Genomic DNA, 20,670 nt, shown 5'->3' on the forward strand with positions numbered 1-20,670 from the left:
CTGTAACTTCGTCGGGGAAGGTCAGTTTCAATTGCAGATGAATTTAAGAACACACAAAGCAATGCTGACCCTAGAACGTATCTGAGAAGATAAGTTAAAGAAAGGCATCTGTAAATTTAGAGAAAGCTTTTTGACTAGTATACACTGTGGTTTCTGGTTGTAGTAGGGTAACATAAGGGTAGCGGAAAGGCCGTACAACTTGTAAATAAATCAGACTGCAATTATAAAAGTCGAAAGATATGAAAGCGATGCAGTAATTAAGAAAACGAGCGGTTCTAGGCGCTACAGTCGGGAACTGCGCGACCGCTACGGTCGCAGGTTCGAATCCTGCCTCGGGCATGGATGTGTGTGATGTCCTTAGGTTAGGTTTAAGTAGTTCTAAGTTCTAGGGGACTGATGACCTCAGAAGTTAAGTCCCATAGTGCTCAGAGCCATTTGAACCAATTAAGAAAAGAGTAAGACAGGGTTGTTGTCTATCCAGAAGTTACTCCATCTGTACGTTGAGCAGGCTGTGAAGGAACTGACGGAGGCACTTGGATAGAAACTTTCAGGTTAGCTGCTGACATAATTCTGTCAGTGAGTGCACAGGACTTGGAAGATTAGTTGAACGGAATGGAAAGGGTCTTGGAATAATGTTATAAGACAAACAGCAAAAAAAGTAAAGCAAGGTTATGGAATGTCGTCGAATTAAAGTAGGTGACTCTGAGTAAATTATATTAGGAAATCAGGTTTTAAATTGTAAGACATTTCCAGGGGCAGATGTGGACTCTGACCACAATCTATTGGTTATGACCTGTAGATTAAAACTGAAGAAACTGCAAAAAGGTGGGAACTTAAGGAGATGGGACCTGGATAAACTGAAAGAACCAGAGGTTGTACAGAGTTTCAGGGAGAGAATAAGGGAACAATTGACAGGAATGGGGGAAAGAAATACAGTAGAAGAAGAATGGGTAGCTTTGAGGGATGAAGTAGTGAAGGCAGCAGAGGATCAAATAGGTAAAAAGACGAGGGCTAGTAGAAATCCTTGGGTAACAGAAGAAATATTGAATTTAATTGCTGAAAGGAGAAAATATAAAAATGCAGTAAATGAAGCAGGCAAAAAGGAATACAAACGTCTCAAAAATGAGATCGACGGGAAGTGCAAAATGGCTAAGCAGGGATGGCTAGAGGACAAATGTAAGGATGTAGAGGCCTATCTCACTAGGGGTAAGATAGATACTGCCTACAGGAAAATTAAAGAGACTTTTGGAGATAAGAGAACCACTTGTATGAACATCAAGAGCTCAGATGGAAACCCAGTTCTAAGCAAAGAAGGGAAAGCAGAAAGGTGGAAGGAGTATATAGAGGGTCTATACAAGGGCGATGCACTTGAGGACAATATTATGGAAATGGAAGAGGATGTAGATGAAGATGAAATGGGAGATACGATACTGCGTGAAGAGTTTGACAGAGCACTGAAAGCCCTGAGTCGAAACAAGGCCCCCGGAGTAGACAACATTCCATTGGAACTACTGACGGCCTTGGGAGAGCCAGTCCTGACAAAACTCTACCATCTGGTGAGCAAGATGTATGAAACAGGCGAAATACCCTCAGACTTCAAGAAGAATATAATAATTCCAATCCCAAAGAAAGCAGGTGTTGACAGATGTGAAAATTACCGAACAATCAGTTTAATAAGCCACAGCTGCAAAATACTAACACGAATTCTTTACAGGCGAATGGAAAAACTAGTAGAAGCCGACCCCGAGGAAGATCAGTTTGGATTCCGTAGAAATACTGGAACACGTGAGGCAATACTGACCTTACGACTTATCTTAGAAGAAAGATTAAGGAAAGGCAAACCTACGTTTCTAGCATTTGTAGACTTAGAGAAAGCTTTTGACAATGTTGACTGGAATACTCTCTTTCAAATTCTAAAGGTGGCAGGGGTAAAATACAGGGAGCGAAAGGCTATTTACAATTTGTACAGAAACCAGATGGCAGTTATAAGAGTCGAGGGACATGAAAGGGAAGCAGTGGTTGGGAAGGGAGTAAGACAGGGTTGTAGCCTCTCCCCGATGTTATTCAATCTGTATATTGAGCAAGCAGTAAAGGAAACAAAAGAAAAATTTGGGGTAGGTATTAAAATCCATGGAGAAGAAATAAAAACTTTGAGGTTCGCCGATGACATTGTAATTCTGTCAGAGACAGCAAAGGACTTGGAAGAGCAGTTGAACGGAATGGATGGTGTCTTGAAGGGAGGATATAAGATGAACATCAACAAAAACAAAACGAGAATAATGGAATGTAGTCGAATTAAGTCGGGTGATGTTGAGGGTATTAGATTAGGAAATGAGACACTTAAAGTAGTAAAGGAGTTTTGCTATTTGGGGAGCAAAATAACTGATGATGGTCGAAGTAGAGAGGATATAAAATGTAGACTGGCAATGGCAAGGAAATCGTTTCTGAAGAAGAGAAATTTGTTAACATCGAGTATAGATTTAAGTGTCAGGAAGTCATTTCTGAAAGTATTTGTATGGAGTGTAGCCATGTATGGAAGTGAAACATGGACGGTAAATAGTTTGGACAAGAAGAGAATAGAAGCTTTCGAAATGTGGTGCTACAGAAGAATGCTGAAGATTAGATGGGTAGATCACATAACTAATGAGGAAGTATTGAATAGGATTGGGGAGAAGAGAAGTTTGTGGCACAACTTGATCAGAAGAAGGGATCGGTTGGTAGGACATGTTCTGAGGCATCAAGGGATCACCAATTTAGTATTGGAGGGCAGCGTGGAGGGTAAAAATCGTAGAGGGAGACCCAGAGATGAATACACTAAGCAGATTCAGAAGGATGTGGGTTGCAGTAGGTACTGGGAGATGAAGCAGCTTGCACAGGATAGAGTAGCATGGAGAGCTGCATCAAACCAGTCTCAGGACTGAAGACCATAACAACAACAACAACAGAAGAATGTTGGAGGTTAGATGGTTAGATGGAGTAATTAATGAGGAGGCCATGAGCCAAACTAGGGAGAAACGGGAATTATAGGACAACCTGACTGAAAGAGGATGTGGGTTGATAGGACACTTCCTGAGGCATCAAGAAATCGTCAGTTTGGTAACGAAGTGTGCGGGACAAAAAAATGCAGATGGAGAGCAAGACACGAATACAGTAAGCACATTCAAATGGGAGTATGTCGCAATAGTTATTCAGCGATGAAGAGGCCTGCATAGCGAGAACGAGGCAGGAGGGATGCATCAAACAAGTCTGCTGAGGGAAAACCACAACAACGATCAGTTATGAAAATTAAATGCGGTAATAAAGTCGTATGTTGTGAATGGTCCCGAAAAGGACACCCAGCCACCTAACTGGAAAGGATATCCCTATCCTTCACGCACGCATGAGCTTTTTTCTGTGTGAAGTATGAGAGCTTTGCATGTAAGTGTATGCGTTGAGTGTAGTTGACTGTAGTTTGAGTGTGTGTGTGTGTGTGTGTGTGTGTGTGTGTGTGCGAGTGTGTGTGTGCGAGTGTGTGTGTGGGCGTGTGTGTGGGTGGGTGGGTGGATGGGTGGGTGGATGCGATTGTGTGTGCGTAGCGTTCTGTCTACATCTACATCTACATACACACCCATACTCCGCAAGCCACCTGACGGTGTGTGGCGGAGGGTACCTTCAGTACCTCTACTGGTTCTCTCTTCTATTGCAGTCTCGTATTGTTCGTGGAAAGAAAGATTGTCGGTATGCCTCTATGTGGGTTCTAATCTCTCTGATTTTATTCTCATGGTCTCTTCGCGAGATATACGTAGGAGGGAGCAATATACTGCTTGACTCTTCGGTGAAGGTATGTTCTAGAAACAACAAAAGCCCGTACCGAGCTACTGAGCGTCTCTCTTGCAGAGTCTTCCACTGGAGATTACATATCATCTCCGTAACGCTTTCGCGATTACTAAAAGATCCTGTAACGAAGCGCGCTGCTCGCCGTTGGATCTTCTCTATCTGTTCTATCAATCCTATCTGGTACGCATCCCACACCGGTAAGCAGTATTCAAGCAGTGGGCGAACAAGTGTACTGTAACCTACTTCCTTTGTTTTCGGACTGCATTTCCTTAAGATTCTTCCAATGAATCTCAGTCTGGCATCTGCTTTACCGATGATTAATTTTATACGGTCATTCCATTTTAAATCACTCCTGTCATGTCGGCTTGGTGATGATAAGAGAAGGGAAAGGATGAAACCCTGTTTGGGCACTTAGCCTACTCCTGTCGAATAGCACCGAGTGCGCCATCGTGCTTAATGTCCCCATCCGACGGACGAATCGCAGTCAACCGTGACGCAAGCCCTCACTTCATGAGACGATATGAAGAGATTTGTAACTGAGACCAGGACACTGGCTCAAAGACCGACGATCAGGGACTTAACGCCATCACCACTCTCGACCCCTCTGCTGTAAAGACACTGTATCCACCTCTGCGTGACCATTGACATCACGGAAACAATTTGGAGGATGTTCGCGGGGTAAAGAGGGGAGGGAGGTCGCAAATTCAGTTAGTTTAAGTTACACTACTGGCCATTAGAATTGCTACACCAAGAAGATGACGTGCTACAGACGCGAAATTTAACCGACAGGAAGAAGATGCTGTGATATGCAAATGATCAGCTTCTCAGAGCATTCAAACAAGGTTGGCGCTGGTGGCGACGCCTACAACGTGTTGACATGAGGAAAGTTTCCAAGCGATTTCTCATACACAACCAGCAGTTGACCGGCGTTGCCTGGTGAAACGTTGTTGTGATGCCTCGTGTAAGGAGGAGAAATGCGTACCATCACGTTTCCGACTTTGTGGTTTATCGTATCGCGACATTGCTGCTCGCGTTGATCGAGATCCAATGACTGTTAGCAGAATATGTAATAGGTTGGTTCAGGAGGGTAATACGGAACGCCGTGCTGGATCCCAACGGCCTCGAATCACTAGCAGTCCAGATGACAGGCATCTTATCCGCATGGCTGTAACGGATCGTGCAGCCACGTCTCGATCCCAGAGTCAACATATGGAGGCGTTTGCAAGACAACAATCATCTGCACGAACAGTTCGATGACGTTTGCAGCAGCATGGACTATCAGCTCGGAGATCATGGCTGCGGTTACCCTTGACGCTACATCACAAACAGGAGCGCCTGCGACGGTGTACTTAACGACTAACCTGGGTGCACGAATGACAAACGTCATTTTTTCTGATGAATCCAGGTTTTGTTTACAGCATCATGATCGTCGAATCCATGTTTGGCGACATCGTGGTGAACGCACATTGGAAGCGTGTATTCGTCACCGCCATACTGGCGTATCACCCGGCGTGATGGTATGGGCTGCCATTGGTTACACGTCTCGGTCCCCTCTTGTTCGTATTGACGATACTTTGAACAGTGGACGTTACGTTTCAGATGTGTTACGACCCGTGGCTCTACCCTTCATTCGATCCCTGCGAAACACTACATTTCAGCAGGATAATGCACTACTGCATGTTGCAGGTCCTGTACGGGCCTTTCTGGATACAGAAAATGTTCGACTGCTGCCCTGGCCAGCACATTCTCCAGATCTCTCACCAATTGGAAACGTCTGGTCAATTATGGCCGAGCAACTGGCTCGTCACAATACGCCAGTCACTACTCTTGATGAACTGTGGTATCGTGTTGAAGCTGCATGGGCAGCTGTACCTGTACGCGCCATCCAAGCTCTGTTGACTCAATGACCAGGCGTATCAAGGCCGTTATTACGGCCAGAGGTGGTTGTTCTGGGTACTGATTTCTCAGGATCTATGCACCCAAATTGCGTGAAAATGTAATCACATGTCAGTTCTAGTATAATATATTTCTCCAATGAATACCCGTTTATAATCTGCATTTCTTCGTGGTGTAGCAATTTTGATGTCCAGTAGTGTAGATTAAGTAGTGTGTAAGCCTAGGGACCGAGGACCTCAGCAGTTTTGTCCCATAGGAACTTACCACAAATTTCCAAAATTTTTTGTGCGATAGGTTCTTTACGAAGAGTCCTATGTAATAGTTTTGCTGAAGGTCTTGATGTGATGGAATCGAGACAAAGTTCCATAGTGTTGCCGCCCAGGGCGACATCCGCAGACAGGTGTGCAGTGAGAGCGTCAGAAGCTGACCGCGGAGCGGGACAGGCGGCTTGCAGGCTGAGCGTGTCGTAAGCCTGGCGGACGCTGTGGCCACCGACCTGTCGCCGTCCCTCTGCTGTCCACGTCCATTATTCAGCCGACCGTCCGCGTTGTCAGGCCGCCGGAGGCGTGTCACCGGGCCCATGAAAAATGCACCGCGTGCCACCGAGGCGGTTCACCCTCTTCAAGTATTCAGAGCCTCACAAACCCATTTCTGAGGGTCTTCTGCACATTTGACAGTTGCCACCATTCCGTGACCAATTATGCCTGGTGATCATAGAATGCACGATTTCGTGGCCGTAACTGCGTTACTGCGTTACTGCTGATATTTATTTTATGGGCATGAAGAGATGTGCGCGGAATAATTCTCTGCCTAACTTTCCGTCTTCCAATGGTGGAAACTGAGTCTCTAACGACTCGGAAAGCAGTGACAATCTCACACAAGCTCTGCAAGTCGAACTGTTTACCTGCAACCACAAAACGGTCGATTCTTGACGTCATCAGACCTTGAAAGATCACGGAGTCGCGCCGACGTGCGATATGCAACTTGTAATGAGGAAAGAGTTGGTGCTGTTTGTTGTATTTGCCATTATGGCGCACAACTTGTCTAATTTCAATCTTTCTTCTTTTCGAAATTAGAACTATATTAATACCGTCAGCTGCGCACGGGCGTTGACATAGATCAACGGGGACAGGTGAAATTGTGTGCCCCGACTGGGACTCGAACCCGGGATCTCCTGCTGACATGGCAGTCGCTCTATCCATCTGAGCCACCGAGGGAACAGATGATAGTGCGACTGCAGGGACTATCTCGCGCACGCCTCCCGCGAGACTCATTCTCACATTGTATGTCCACACACTACATTCGTATTGTCCCACCCCAATACACTCATTACTCGTGGAAGTCATTCTTCCAGGTCCCGTAAGAGTTCGGGGAATATGTGTGCATCCGCACAGAAGAAGATCATGGTTGGCTCTGAGCACTATGCGACTTAACTTCTGAGGTCATCAGTCGCCTAGAGCTTAGAACTAATTAAACCTAACTAACCAAAGGGTCATTCCATGCCAAGTGGTCTAAACCTTCCCACCATCATGTCTCCAATTTTCTTCAAATTTTATCTGTAGCACTAGTCAAGTGCTAAATTAAGTTTCTCAAGATTTCAAGCCTCTAGCTGCAATACTTGCTGATCTACACCCCCTTGTCTGAAGGGTAGTAAGTTCGCATGCGCGCGACATCAGACAAAATGCCATTTTTGGGGTCTCATAAAATTGAAACCAATTCATAAGAATGGTTAGTAAGATGAGACCCTGTACAGTTTTTTGTGCTGATTCAAACGAAATTAATTATAAGATTACTGATGCAAAATCCGGTCAAACAAGTCGACTCAAAGTGTACCCCTAATTCTGTCGTGACTTAATGCGACAAATTTTGACCAATATTCAGACTGCAATAATTTCCTTGCAGATAAAGATATGGACTTGAACTTTTTACCAAGTCTTATCTTTGTGCTGGACATAATACAGCTGGATTTCCAACTACCCAGGCTTTATAGTCGCCTTGCAAAATCTCTTCAAATTTGGCAGTGTCAGCGCAAATGGCTTTATTTACCAAAGTTCAAAGCCCATTACTACAAAATAGTCAGCCTGGATTTAATTGTGAATAGTATCATCTGAAAGAGAAACTCTTGCTCTACAAGATGGATATATTTTTCTTTTGCAACGCTTCCATTAAGTGCTTATTTACTCAGGTCAAAGTATCTTATATTTTGTGTGCGCAGTGCCCTGCGTTGGTCCATGATGGCTGAGCCATTACTGGTTATCACAATAAAACCAGCATCCCCATCGCCATAGGGGCCACGCCCGATAGCCATGCAGTAACAGCCACGGGTGGGTATCTTTACTGCAGGTTCCCAAGCCTGATTACAGGGTGTCTTTACCACAGGATCCCAAGCCTGATTGTGGGTTTCTTTATGCAGGTTCCCAAGCCTGTCTTCCTCAGTTACTTCATCATTCTGGAAGCATCGTTGATTTGCAAGAGAATGCTTTCAGGAAAACTGTATTGCCGACCAGATGATGTCACTGATGGAGCTGGAATAACACCAATGATAAGTTGTTCTGGAATCCAGCAAGTATCACGTCTTAAGGGCCAATAAAATGAACTTGCAGGACCATGAGGATGCATAAAGCTTATGAAAGCATCTTTCTGTTCGACTGAGATTTCAACGATGTTTCCAATCCACCATTTCTTTTCATAAATGCAAGCAACATACTGCCCAGGCTGAAGATCCATGACTTGAACTACTACTTCAGCAGCACTAATTTTGGCCAAAAAAGATGTCGCATCATTAGAAACTCTACTGACCTTAATTGTCGTCATATCAATGGGCAAAAAATGGTGGTTTTCTCTTGTGCCAGCTAGAGTGTGCCCTTGCAGGAATCTTTCTTCTTGAGAAGCTTTTTCTTCTTCAACTTCCTCTTTGCTGATGAAAAAGAATTTGATTCCATTGATATTATCATTGCAGAAGTTGAAAAGATCTTTGGGTGTTAGAATCTGGTTTTCATATGGACGTTGCAAACTTGCTCTTGCTGCCAACCGTTTTGTTGTGCCTCCAATGCCATCACAAGGCGACTTTCCATGGCTTGTTCCAAAGAAATTCCATTCTGCTGTTATTTCAAAATCTTCTTTGTGATAGCATAAGTTGAGAAAATTCTTGAAATTCTTATATTGTGCAGCTGAACCATCACTGAAGTAGTGGATGTGGCTTATTTTGGAAAATTGCATCTTCAGGTAATTGATTACTTTTCCAATGTAAACATGGACAGTAATCGTATCGTGTCGAAGGCAGTCACTAATAACACAAAGATTCACACATTGCACCTCTTCGTTTTCACAGTAGTAGACTACAAATGGATGAACTGTTGCTTGACTGTTTTCCCAGTGAAAGCCTTGCACTGCATCTTGAACAATAAATGAATAGTTTTCAGCAAAATCCATTAGTATTATGAATTCGCCTTCTTTCAAATCAGTTTTGAGAGCTTTCAGGTGCTGGCTTTGATGCTTGGCAATGTAGTGATGACAAGACAGGTTCCAAATTTTTGCTGCAATATCTTCAACATACTCTTCTGTTGAAAGCTGCTTTGTTTCTAAAGTATCCCTGTCGGTATGAATCCATTGTTTGTACTCAATCAGTTCTTCAGGGTCATTATCTTCAAAATATGTTGCAATAACTGCTTCTACACCTTCTGGACCAGGGCAGTTTTCACAACGATGAAGCATACAATCCTTGTTTTCCAAGCTGCAAACAGCTTTGCTAAGAATTTCCTTGTAGTCTTCATTGATTGATGCACCAGTGAGCATAAGCTTGACATTTTGGTGTATTGTACAGACACAAACTGAGTGCATTCCAGCAGAGCCAACTGTAACACACCATTTTGGTCTAAGCTCGCAAAACTTTGAGAAGCCAATTTCTGGTCCATTTTGCTTCTGATAAGACACGTACATTTCCTTCAAATTGCAAAGCAACAACCGCTTTTGCTTGTACACCTTTGTTCCTGAAATTCTCACAGGCACACAGTCTTTCTTCCCTGGACAAAGTCTGCTGAATTCGTCATCTTGAAAAAAGTCATGTACTTTCTGGACAACTTCATCTGAAAGCTTCCTTCCTTGCCGATTTGCTGGAAAAGCTAGAACACCTTGCTCATTCTTCAGTTTTCTCGCTTGCTTTACCATTCTTTCTGATACATTAAATGCTGTTGTCGTATCTTTAATTGTCCAGCTTCTTGGAACCAAGGTCAATATTTGAACTTTTGTCCTACGATTTGACACTTTACATTTTTCTTTCAACTCTTCTATAAGATTATCAAGATCTGCACAATTATTGCATGGGCGACTTTTACTTGAACTTGGCTGTTCATCGTAATTGATTCCTACAGCAGCAGCAATTTGATTCCCAATTAAACTTTGTGCATCCAAGATCTTTCTTTTTGCATAGCTTTGCTTATCTCTTTTACTTAGTTGTCTTCTTTTCAATGGTGAAGCACCAATAAATGATAAACTTTTGTTGATGGCTGGTTCAGTTTCATCCGTTGTGAAATCTTGTTCAGATTGGGTTGATAGTGATGATGAATCTTCTAGCTTTTGGTTCAGTGCCGACATGCAGCGAGGGCAAAGCTTCTGACCAGGTTTTATATCAATCACTTCTTTTTTCTTTAACAGGCAAAGTTTGGCAGCTGTTTCATTATCAAGCAGTCTAAGTCCAGCTTTTACATTGTGATTCCTCTTCTTGAATGGATTGCAACATTTCTTTTGCATCGCTTGATATTCATGTAGGAAGAGGGCTTCATGGTGGAAGCAAATGATGGAATTTTCGTCAAGTTTGGCTTCTGAACGCGAAACAAGCAATTTCTAGTCACATTCTGTGAAATCACTAAACGCTTTGAATCCAGTCTTCTTAGCATAGAAGATAACATGGCACTTTGATGCAGCAGCATCTTTTCCAATTGAACAGGGGGCCAACGATTCTTCTTCTTCATTAACTTCTGACATCTCTCACTGGCCAATCACTGAATAAAACACGAATGAAATATCCAATTATATCAGTAATTCTAAGCGACTATTAAGATTCAAATTCCTAGAAATGAAGAAAAATTAGTGCATCGCGCATACAAAATATAACAACTTTGATGTGAGTTAATGAGTACTTAATGGTCGCGTTGCAAAAAAAACAAATGTCAGTCTTGTAGAGCAAGAGTTTCTCTTTTAGGTGATACTATTCACAAGCAGATTCAGGCCAACTATTTTTTAGTAATTGGCTTGAAACTTTGGTAAATTTTACCGTTTGTGCTGACACTGCCTAATTTGAAGAGATACTGCAGGGCGACCATATGGCCTGGATCATTGCAAATCCGGCTGCATTATGTCTAGCACAAGCATGAAGCTTGGCCAAAAGTTCAAGTCCATATCTTCAACTGCAAGGAAATCATTGCAGTCTTAATATTGGTCAAAATTTGTCGCGTTGTGTCACGACAAATTTTGAAGTATACTTTGAGTCGAGTTATTTGACCGGGGTTTGCATGAGTAATGTTATACATAATTTCGTTGGAATCAGCAAAAAAAACTGTACAGGGTCGCATCTTACTAACCATTCTTATGAATTAGTTTCGATTTTATTAGACTCCAAATATGACATTTTTTTTATGTTGCATGCACACGGACTAAGTACACTTCAGACAAGGGGGTCTAGATCAGCAGCTATTGCAGCTAGAGGCCTGAATTCTTGGGAAACTTACTTCAACACTTGACTAAAGCTACAGTTAAAATTTGACGAAAATTGGAGACCATGATGGTGGGAACTTTTTTCAGTTTTAGACCACTTGGTGTGGAATGACCCCAAAGGACATCACACACATCCATGCCCGAGGCAGGATTCAAACCTGCGACCGTAGCGGTCGCTCGGTTCCAAACTGTAGCGCCTAGAACCGCACGGCCACTCCGGCCGGCAAGAAGATCATGGCCGGTATCGCCAGAACTATATACTTATATGCATATGGTATCTGTTCTTTCGGACATGTCCGAAAGAACAGACACCATATCCATTTAAGTATATATTTCTTCTTTTCTGTTGAAGTTGGTTTGGTGCTTTTGAATTTCTGTGGCCTCTCTATACATCCAAGCGTAGTAACGATCAATTATTTATTTAACCTGATCTGATTAGGGACATCACGCCCTCTTTTACATCAGGCCAGACTTTCACACATATAGTGTCTTTTTTTACATTATAGTTACCTAAGAAATAACAATGTTAATGCGACAAATAGTGTCTAAATGATTTGAGTGTCTACATTGACCGTGTGAGTAAATAATATATGAACTAATGAAGTTAATACAGGCAACTCTTTTACTACTGCTGCTGCTGCCACTAATATTGGTAATAGTAACAACAACATATATATGAGCGAGGTTTCTACGGCAGCCGCCGCCTTTCGCATCCCAATCTCCATCGTTCACTGTCATTACAGTCTCCTTCATTAAGACCTCTCGCCGCCACTGCTTCGTTGGCGTCGTCTTTCCAGCATCTCGCAGATCTAGCGCGCTTTCTTCTTTGATGTGGAGTCCATTGTCATACCCGTTTTGGCCATCTTGTGTCTGTCATACGCTGTAAGTGACCATACCAGAGTAGGCGCTTCCTTTCTCTAGGATTGTGCTTTTGACATTCATAACCTCTCTGATCCTATCATTTCTAATGTGGTCAAGTCTGAAGTATCCACAACTCCGTCTCCAGAAATCCATCTCGACAGCCAGCAGGCGATCTTTCTGCCTCTGAGTTAGTTCCCACAACTCTGCACCAAATGTTAATAATAATTATTATTATTATAATGACAACAATAACAGTAATGATGCTGGCAGATATAAAAAGAAACTATAGGTGTACAGAGCAGATGTTTCTGATACATCGAGTTCTACGGAAAGCAAATTTAAGGAGACTGCACCAGCTAAGAATACTGGGGAACGAGGAAGATCTGGTTGAAAAGAAGGATGAACAAGGGTAACGAGTGCGTATCGGACCAATGACAGTCATTATTGTTGCTTTAGTAGGTGTGTTATCAACTTTCTTCTGAAGCTGGTGATGTTATTCAATTCTCTAATATAATGGGGGAAGTTATCCTACAGTCGGATTCCTGCTACTGAGCAGAACTTCGAGAAAGTGGCTGTACGACGGACTGGGAATGGAGTGGGACAGAAAGGATTTTGCTCTGATGGGAACGGGTCTTTCTGCCACGTTGTTCAGACAGGTACGTTAAGGTCGAGGGGAGATTAGATCATGCTAAAACCATAGTGTCAGAGAAATGAATTTGGTGTTTCCCTTGTCCCAGTGCATGATCTGCTACTGCTTATTTATCCTTATTGCCCTGGTGACAATAGGTTTGTGTTCCTTAAAGCGTATGTTAATGCGCAAGTGCTAGGAATTTTATATACTCCTGCTGTGACAAGTGGTGGACCTCGATCCTTTGCAGTGGTCAAATATTCGCATACCTTGCTTGTTGGTTTAGACACTGTAAGAATGCCAAGTTTTCTGAACACTCTGCTGATGCGACCTTTCTTCTACTCTTGTTCTCTAACTTTTTGTACTGTCACAAATACTCCACCCCTGAGTCGCTATGGGGCGCCATCACTGCGTACGCAAATCAGCGGCCCGTTGTTTACGTGAATTACGTTACCTGTGCGTAGACATGTAATGCGACATACCCCCACAAACGTACCAACAAACTGCCGGGTCCCTGATATGCTGAATCAGTGATGTATTTCGTTTCAAAGACGGACAAACAAGCTGTTAAGCTGGTGGTATAATGTTTTGGCTCATCAGTGTATTAACTCAGGAAATTTGTAATCAACAATCCATCTAAGTTTGAGAGTAACAGAGACATTCACACGTCTAACACTAGAAGGAAAGATGATGTGCATTTCACATTAATGGATAGAACTATGGCACAGAAAATGGTGAAATAAGCACCTATAAAACACTCTGACGATCCACCCCTGGAACTGAAGTGTCTCACAGATAGCATGGGTGTTTTCAAATGTAGAGTAAAGATGCTTCTCCTTAACATCTCCTTCTATACGATAGAAAGAAAATGTGTTGAAAGAATAAGTGATTTTTTAAAAAAAAAGATCTGTAAGTGGCCAACATGTAGCGATATAAATATCTTTCCATCCCGTTTTTTTGGAGATATGTCTTTTCTGTTAGTTCGTTGACACGTTCCACATCATTACATTTATCGCGCATATCATCTGACTGTATCAGTGTATCTTCACGACACTAGACTCACAATCACTTTGAAAAAGGGTTTGGTGGGTCAAGTCGAATGTCGGGTTTAAAAAAATAAAATTGCAACTGGTAATGTACTATGATTCTGAGTAATCAACAATATTTACGATACCCTGACCGATCATGTTCACCACACTGGGAGAAATATTATCTAACGTCCCGCACCCTGTACCAGCACCACAATTTCGTTATTTGGTTACAGATCTTCTGTAGTGTTGGTTTGTGACTTAAGTTGTTTGCTTGTATAAATTATATTATACAAGATCCGCTAAAGAGTACTTAGCTAAGAATGCATGTGCTGACAGATGTGAAAATTACCAACTGTCGATTTAATATGCGACGGTTGCAAGATACTAACACGAATTCTTTACACACGATTGGAAAAACTGGCAGAAGCCGACTTCGGGGACGATAAGTTTGGATTCCGTAAAAACGTAGGAACACTTGAGGCAATACTGACCCTACGAGTTATCTTAGAAGATAGGTTGGGAGAAGACAAACCTAAGTTATAACATTTGTAGACTTAAAGAAAGCTTTTGACAATGTCAACTGGAATACTCTTTTTCAAATTCTGAAGGCGGCAGAGGTAAAATACAAGGAGCGAAAGGCTATTTTCAATTTGTACAGAAACCAGATGGCAATTATAAGGCCCGAGGAGCACGAAAGTGAAGCAGTGGTTGAGGAGGGGGTGAGACAGGGTTGTAGCCTATTGACGATATTATTCATTCTGTGTATTGAGCAAGCAGTAAAGGAAACAAAAAAATATGGGGTAGGAATTAAACTTCAAGGAGCAGAAATAAAAGTCTTGAGATTTACGGCTGACACTGTAATTCTGTCAGAGACAGCAAAGAACTAGGAAGAACAGCTGAACAGAATGGACAGAGTCTTGAAAGGAAGATAAGATGAACATCAACAAAAGCAAAACGAGGATAGTTGAATGCAGTCGAATTAAATCACGTGATGCTGAGGGAATTAGATTAGGAAATGGGACATTTAAAGTAGTAGATGAGTTTTGCTATATGCGCAGCAAAATAACTGATGATGGTCGAATTAGAATGGACATAAAATGTAAACTGGCGATGGCAAGGAAAGCGGTTTCTGAAGAAGAGAAATTTGTTAACATCGAGTATAGATTTAAGTGGCAGGAAGTCTTTTTTCAAAGTATTTGTACGGAGTGTAGCCATGTATGGAAGTGAAACATGGATGATAAACAGTGAAGACATAATGAGAATAAAAGCTTTTGAAATTTGGTGCTATAGAAGAATGCTGAGGAGTAGGTGGTTAGATCACGTAACTAATAAGGAGTTACTGAATAGAATTGTGGAGAAGAGGAATTTGTGGTACAGCTTGACTAGAAGTAGGGATCGGTTAGTAGGACACGACCTGAGGCATCAGGGGATCACCAATCTAGTGTTGGAGAAAAGAGTGGAGAGTATAAATCGTAGAATGAGAGCAAGAGATGAATACACTAATCAGATTCAAAGGGATGTACGTTCCATTAGTTACTCGGAGATGAAGAGGCTTGCTCAGGAATTGGTAACCAGTCTTTGGACTGAAGACCGCAACTCAACAACGCAATAAAAAAGTAATCGATCAACACAGTGCTAATGGACCATATTAGTGTAGTCGTGCACCTCCGCTCCACCTGTGGGGCGGCGGGAAAAAATAATATATTTGCTTTGTTAATTTTAGGTTTTGAACATTTAAAACTTTGGTAGTCTTGTGCGGTTTTTGGGTACCACAACCTGTAACAAGAGCCTGACAACTATCTGTGCGAACGGCCAGAAAGCCACGGAGAACACGCTATTTCCAGTACTCAGTCTACAGGCCCGCATTTCATCTTGCCGAAAGTGAAATAAAATGTTGCAACTCTCTTTTAGACTTATGCAGAGGATTCAGGAACCACGACGATAAATGAAAGTTTAATGTCGTTTAACTGAGCAGTATTCTCTCACAGAATGTCACACGCACAAGTATGTTTTGAAAATCATTAAAGCTTGTCCTGTCGTGTTCACCTCTCGATGCAGTTCAGAACGATAGCTACTCTTTGTTCCTAATTATGTAAAGTTAATTGCTCGCCTTAAAAGTGGAAAATAATCGCAGACGTTTGCCACGCAGATTTCTGTAATATACTAGGCGACACACGAAAGAGAACTCCGATAACGAAACATGGGCTTTCCAGTTAAATTATTAATCTAAGCAAGTTCAATCAGTTTGTTTATAAACAACTCCTCTACTACCAGTCATGATGTTCTTTATTTTATTTTTTGCACGACGCGTTTCGGGAAATAATTCCCATTTTCAAGTGCGTTTTTTGTGTTGGTTATGCCATTTCTATGTGATGTTGTAGATGTGTGAGAGTCTGCTTCATTTCGTTGACTTGAGATTTCCTTATGGTCCCTTTGTGCAGAGTCTCACACACACTAAACATCACACACAACCTAAAAAGCCGGTCTTTATATTCTCGCCGCGCGAACGACTAAGGAAACCCTCGCTCTATACTTATTTCCAGGGCCGGCAGCAGTGCTTATGCAGTATATCGTTATTAGTTGAACACCTACAACGACCCCAAGTTCTCTTCGCTATGTAAATCTATACTTTGTTTTTATCGTATAAAATTATCAGTTCGATAACTTTCAAACTTTAACCTCTACTATTTTTCAAACGGAACCAGCGGTACATAGTTCATAGTAGCCTCTGAACTCTCTCTTCTTAGTTTATATACCTTTGCTAAATTACAATATCATAGTGAAAGTTGGTACAGCTTCATTATTATTTATATCAAATACGATTCTGTCACTTTAGTTTTATGCCTTACATACTAAGGTAAGTTAACCCATTTCATTTTTCTTGTTTTTGTCACAAAAGTTGGTTTTTACCTTGTAATCGAAAAACTAAATGAGGTAGCTTCACGAAAACTTCTACCATACGTTTTCATGATAAACTGAACCTAATTCCAAAGATAGAACTCTCTAACTTTAATATTATGCGATTTTGTGATTTAGAAAAAAGTTAAAAAACTCAAAAAGTAAAAGAGCTAGCTTCATGAAAAACTCTACAGAATGTTTTTATAACCAGCTGAACCTAATTCCGAAAGTATAACTTTCTAAATTTAACATTATGCCCTTTTACAGCTGTGTAATAACGGGATTTTATAAAGAAACTATTTTCTGTAGTGTTAGTTTCCGACTTAAGTTGTTTACTTCCATGATTTATATTATTTAAAAACTGCTAAAAAAAGTACATGACTGTTTTTAGATGTAGAACTGCGTCTTTTGCTGTGATAAGTTTAATAAAAATCGATCAACTCAGCGGGCAATGAACGAGCAGTTTCCTATAGTCGTGCACTTGCGTTCTCCCTAAATTGTCGTATCAAATTACGAAACATATGTTTCACAAAAAAAAAAAAGATTGACTCTACAAAACTGGATAATGACCAACAAAGCAGTCGCCTTAAATAGGTCAAACACGTATTCTTTCATTACTTCCACTGCTCAACATAATTCTATGTGTTGTTTTCTGTGAGAAGATGTAGGAGTCCTCCTCTCTTTGCCTAACAATGGATCTATACTCTGCAAGCCAACTAATGGCGGGTGACTTAAGGCACTTTGTGTACCACTCCCCCCCCCCCCCCTCCCCGCACCACCCCTTTCCAGTTCCATAATGTGCAGACAGAACGACTGTTACATACCTTCGTGTAAGCTCCACTCCCCCTGATTTTAACATCATGCTGTCTTTTTGAGATATCTATAGGAGGAAGCAACGTATTGGTGGACTCTTCTAGGGTCTTATGCCATCAGAATTTTAACAATGAAGCATATACATCCATTGTAGTGCATCTCACTGCAGTTGGGTGAGCATCTCCGTGGCGCTTTCGCGCATACGAGACGAAATTGTAACGAAATGCGCTACTCTTCTTTGGATCTTTTCTTCATCCTCTATTAATCCTACATCGTACAGGTACCAAGACTGATGACCAGTATCGATCGAAAGAGGGTTTTCTAATGTGTCTGCTACAATTCACTTCCCGAGAATTCTCACAATGAATTTCAGTCTGGCATCTACCTTTCCTAAGATACTTAGTATCGCTTCACACGCGAATACTTGCTGATATTTAACGAATGTAATTGCTTTCAGTGATTGCTTGAAAATGTTGTAATCATACAACAACGGGGATTTCCGCCTATTTATGCACAATAAGTTACATTTGTTTATGTTGAAAGTCAACTGCCAATTCCTACATCAAGCTACATTTCGCTACAGTTATTCAGCAATGTGACTTCACTCTACACAACAGCATTATCCGTGAAGAGCGCCTTCCGACGCTATCCACTTCCCTTCCTTGATCTCTCGTAGCTTTTGTTCCGTCTCTAAAACCATCATTCTTAACAAGACGTTAGCCTTTTATCTTCCTTTGCTCCATCCTCAATTATATTATGTATGTAATATAATCATAGTATTGAGACTCTAGCATTTTTATATACACCTCAGTTACCTGAAATATCAAGGCTTTCTCGTAATTTAAGGTAGCTGAAGGAATCTGAAACAGGAAGTATGGAAAAACTTTTATTTTTATGAAATACTAGGTTTCGCCCAGTCACCTGACTTCGTATGTATGGTACGCAGCAGACATTATGGAAAAACGCAGTACAATGAGAAGGGAATCCACTGAACCCAAAGCTGTATGGCTTCATATCAGGCTTGTTAATACACACCACACAGCATGTCTACATACTTCACCCCATATGTCACTGTAGAGAGGAAGATACATGTTATTTCAAACAGATTCCACAAAAATTTTCGGTATGGAAACTGAATACTTCTCTGTCCTGTAAAATACTGCGTGGAATTGTTAAACTATTTCACACATTTCAATCAGGCAACAACTAAGAATATTTCGCGGCCTGCTATAGCGTCGTATTTTGTGAAAGAGCGTTTGGACCTTAAAAGCTAGCTCGCTACGGACCGCTGAGTCTCGTCGGACAAAGAAGCCAGCAGAAATTTAATAAACTACAGAGCGAGACGCCCCGACGTTTCAGAAGCGATTGCTTTCTTATTAAAAACGACACGGCAGCGCATTCTTTTCCCAACGGATGAAATGTTTCTAAGAAGGCAGCGATTTTTAATTAAATACACCAAATTTGTTCGCTGCTCTCCTGTTACGCATTGTTCTCGCGCTGCGATATTGAGAAAATACCACCGCCCCACAGGCCAATGAAATATTCAGAATAATAACGATACAGTGCAGTGTATAGCAGAAGAGTCTGGGCTATGTCTATCAAAAGGCACTAAGCTATTCTCTTTGTACGGCTCGGTGAAATATGGACTTATGATTAATGATTGCTTTTCTGTCTTAACTTGAAAATGATTACAAACTAAACCAGTTTCTCGATTAAAAGTATTCGAACAGCAGATAAAGAGGGCGACGTCCCTGCTGCATGAAACAGACAGACAGCATCTGCAGCGACGTTAATACAGCGAGAGAGAGTCGAAAAGGGCATTGTGTGAAGAAAAACGCCACATTGGAATTCCTGGAGGTAGCAGTAAGTAGAAAAGAGACGAAGTCTTCCATCATAGTCTTTACAACCTATATCTACAGGCTACGGACTGACACCATCCATCACAGCGCTAAGGAAAACTGACGAGACTTGTGTGTGGAGCCGTCTCAGCTGCGGAAGACCAGTCTGGTGGCAAAGATCATGGGATACCTCCTAATATCGTGTACGACCTCCTTCTGCGCGGTAGTACAGCAGCTCGTCGTATCATGGACCCAACACGTCGTTGGAAGTCCCCTGCACAAATATTGAGCCATGCTATGGCCGTCCATAATTGCGAAAGTGTTGCCGATGCTGGATGTCGTGCACGAACTAACCTCTTGATTATATGCCATAAATGTTCGATGGGATTCATGTCGAGCGATCTGGGTGGCCAGATCATTCGCTCTAATTGTCCAGAATGTTTTTCAAACCAACCGCGAACAACTGTGGCCCGATCCATCATTATTTGGGAACATGAAATCCACGAATGGCTGCAAATGAACATAATCATTTCCAGTAAATGATCGATTAAGATGGATCAGAGTGCCCAATCCATTTCAAGTAAACAGAGCCCACATCAATATGCAGCCACCACCAGTTTGCACAGTGCCTTGTTAACAATCTCGGTCCATGGCTTCGTATCCTCTGCTTCACGCTCCAACTCTGTCATCAGCTCTTACCTACTAAATCGGGACTCATATGAACAGGCCACGGTTTTCCAGTCGTCTAGCGTTCAAACGATTTGGTTACGAGCCCAGGAGAGGGGCTGCAGGCGATATCCTCCTGTTAGCAAAGGCAGTCGCATCGCTTGTCCGCTGCCATGGGCCATTAACGTCAAATTTCTCCGCACTATCCTAACGGATACGATCGTCACACGTTCCACATTGATTTCTGCGATTGTTTCACGTGTTACTTGTCTGTGCGTACTGACAACTCTATGCAAATACCACTGCTCTCGGTCGTTAAGTGAAGGCCTTCTGCCATTGCATTGCCTTGGTGAGAGATACTGATTGAAATTTGGAATTTTCGGCACAGTCTTGACACTGTGGATCGCAGAATACTGAATTCTCTAACGATTTCAGAAATGGAATGTCCCTTACGTCTAGCTCCATTTACCATAAAGTATCCAAAGTTTGTTAATTCCCGCCGTGCGTCCAT

Source organism: Schistocerca piceifrons, chromosome 3 (assembly GCF_021461385.2).
Source record: "Schistocerca piceifrons isolate TAMUIC-IGC-003096 chromosome 3, iqSchPice1.1, whole genome shotgun sequence".
Classification (NCBI taxonomy): domain Eukaryota; kingdom Metazoa; phylum Arthropoda; class Insecta; order Orthoptera; family Acrididae; genus Schistocerca; species Schistocerca piceifrons.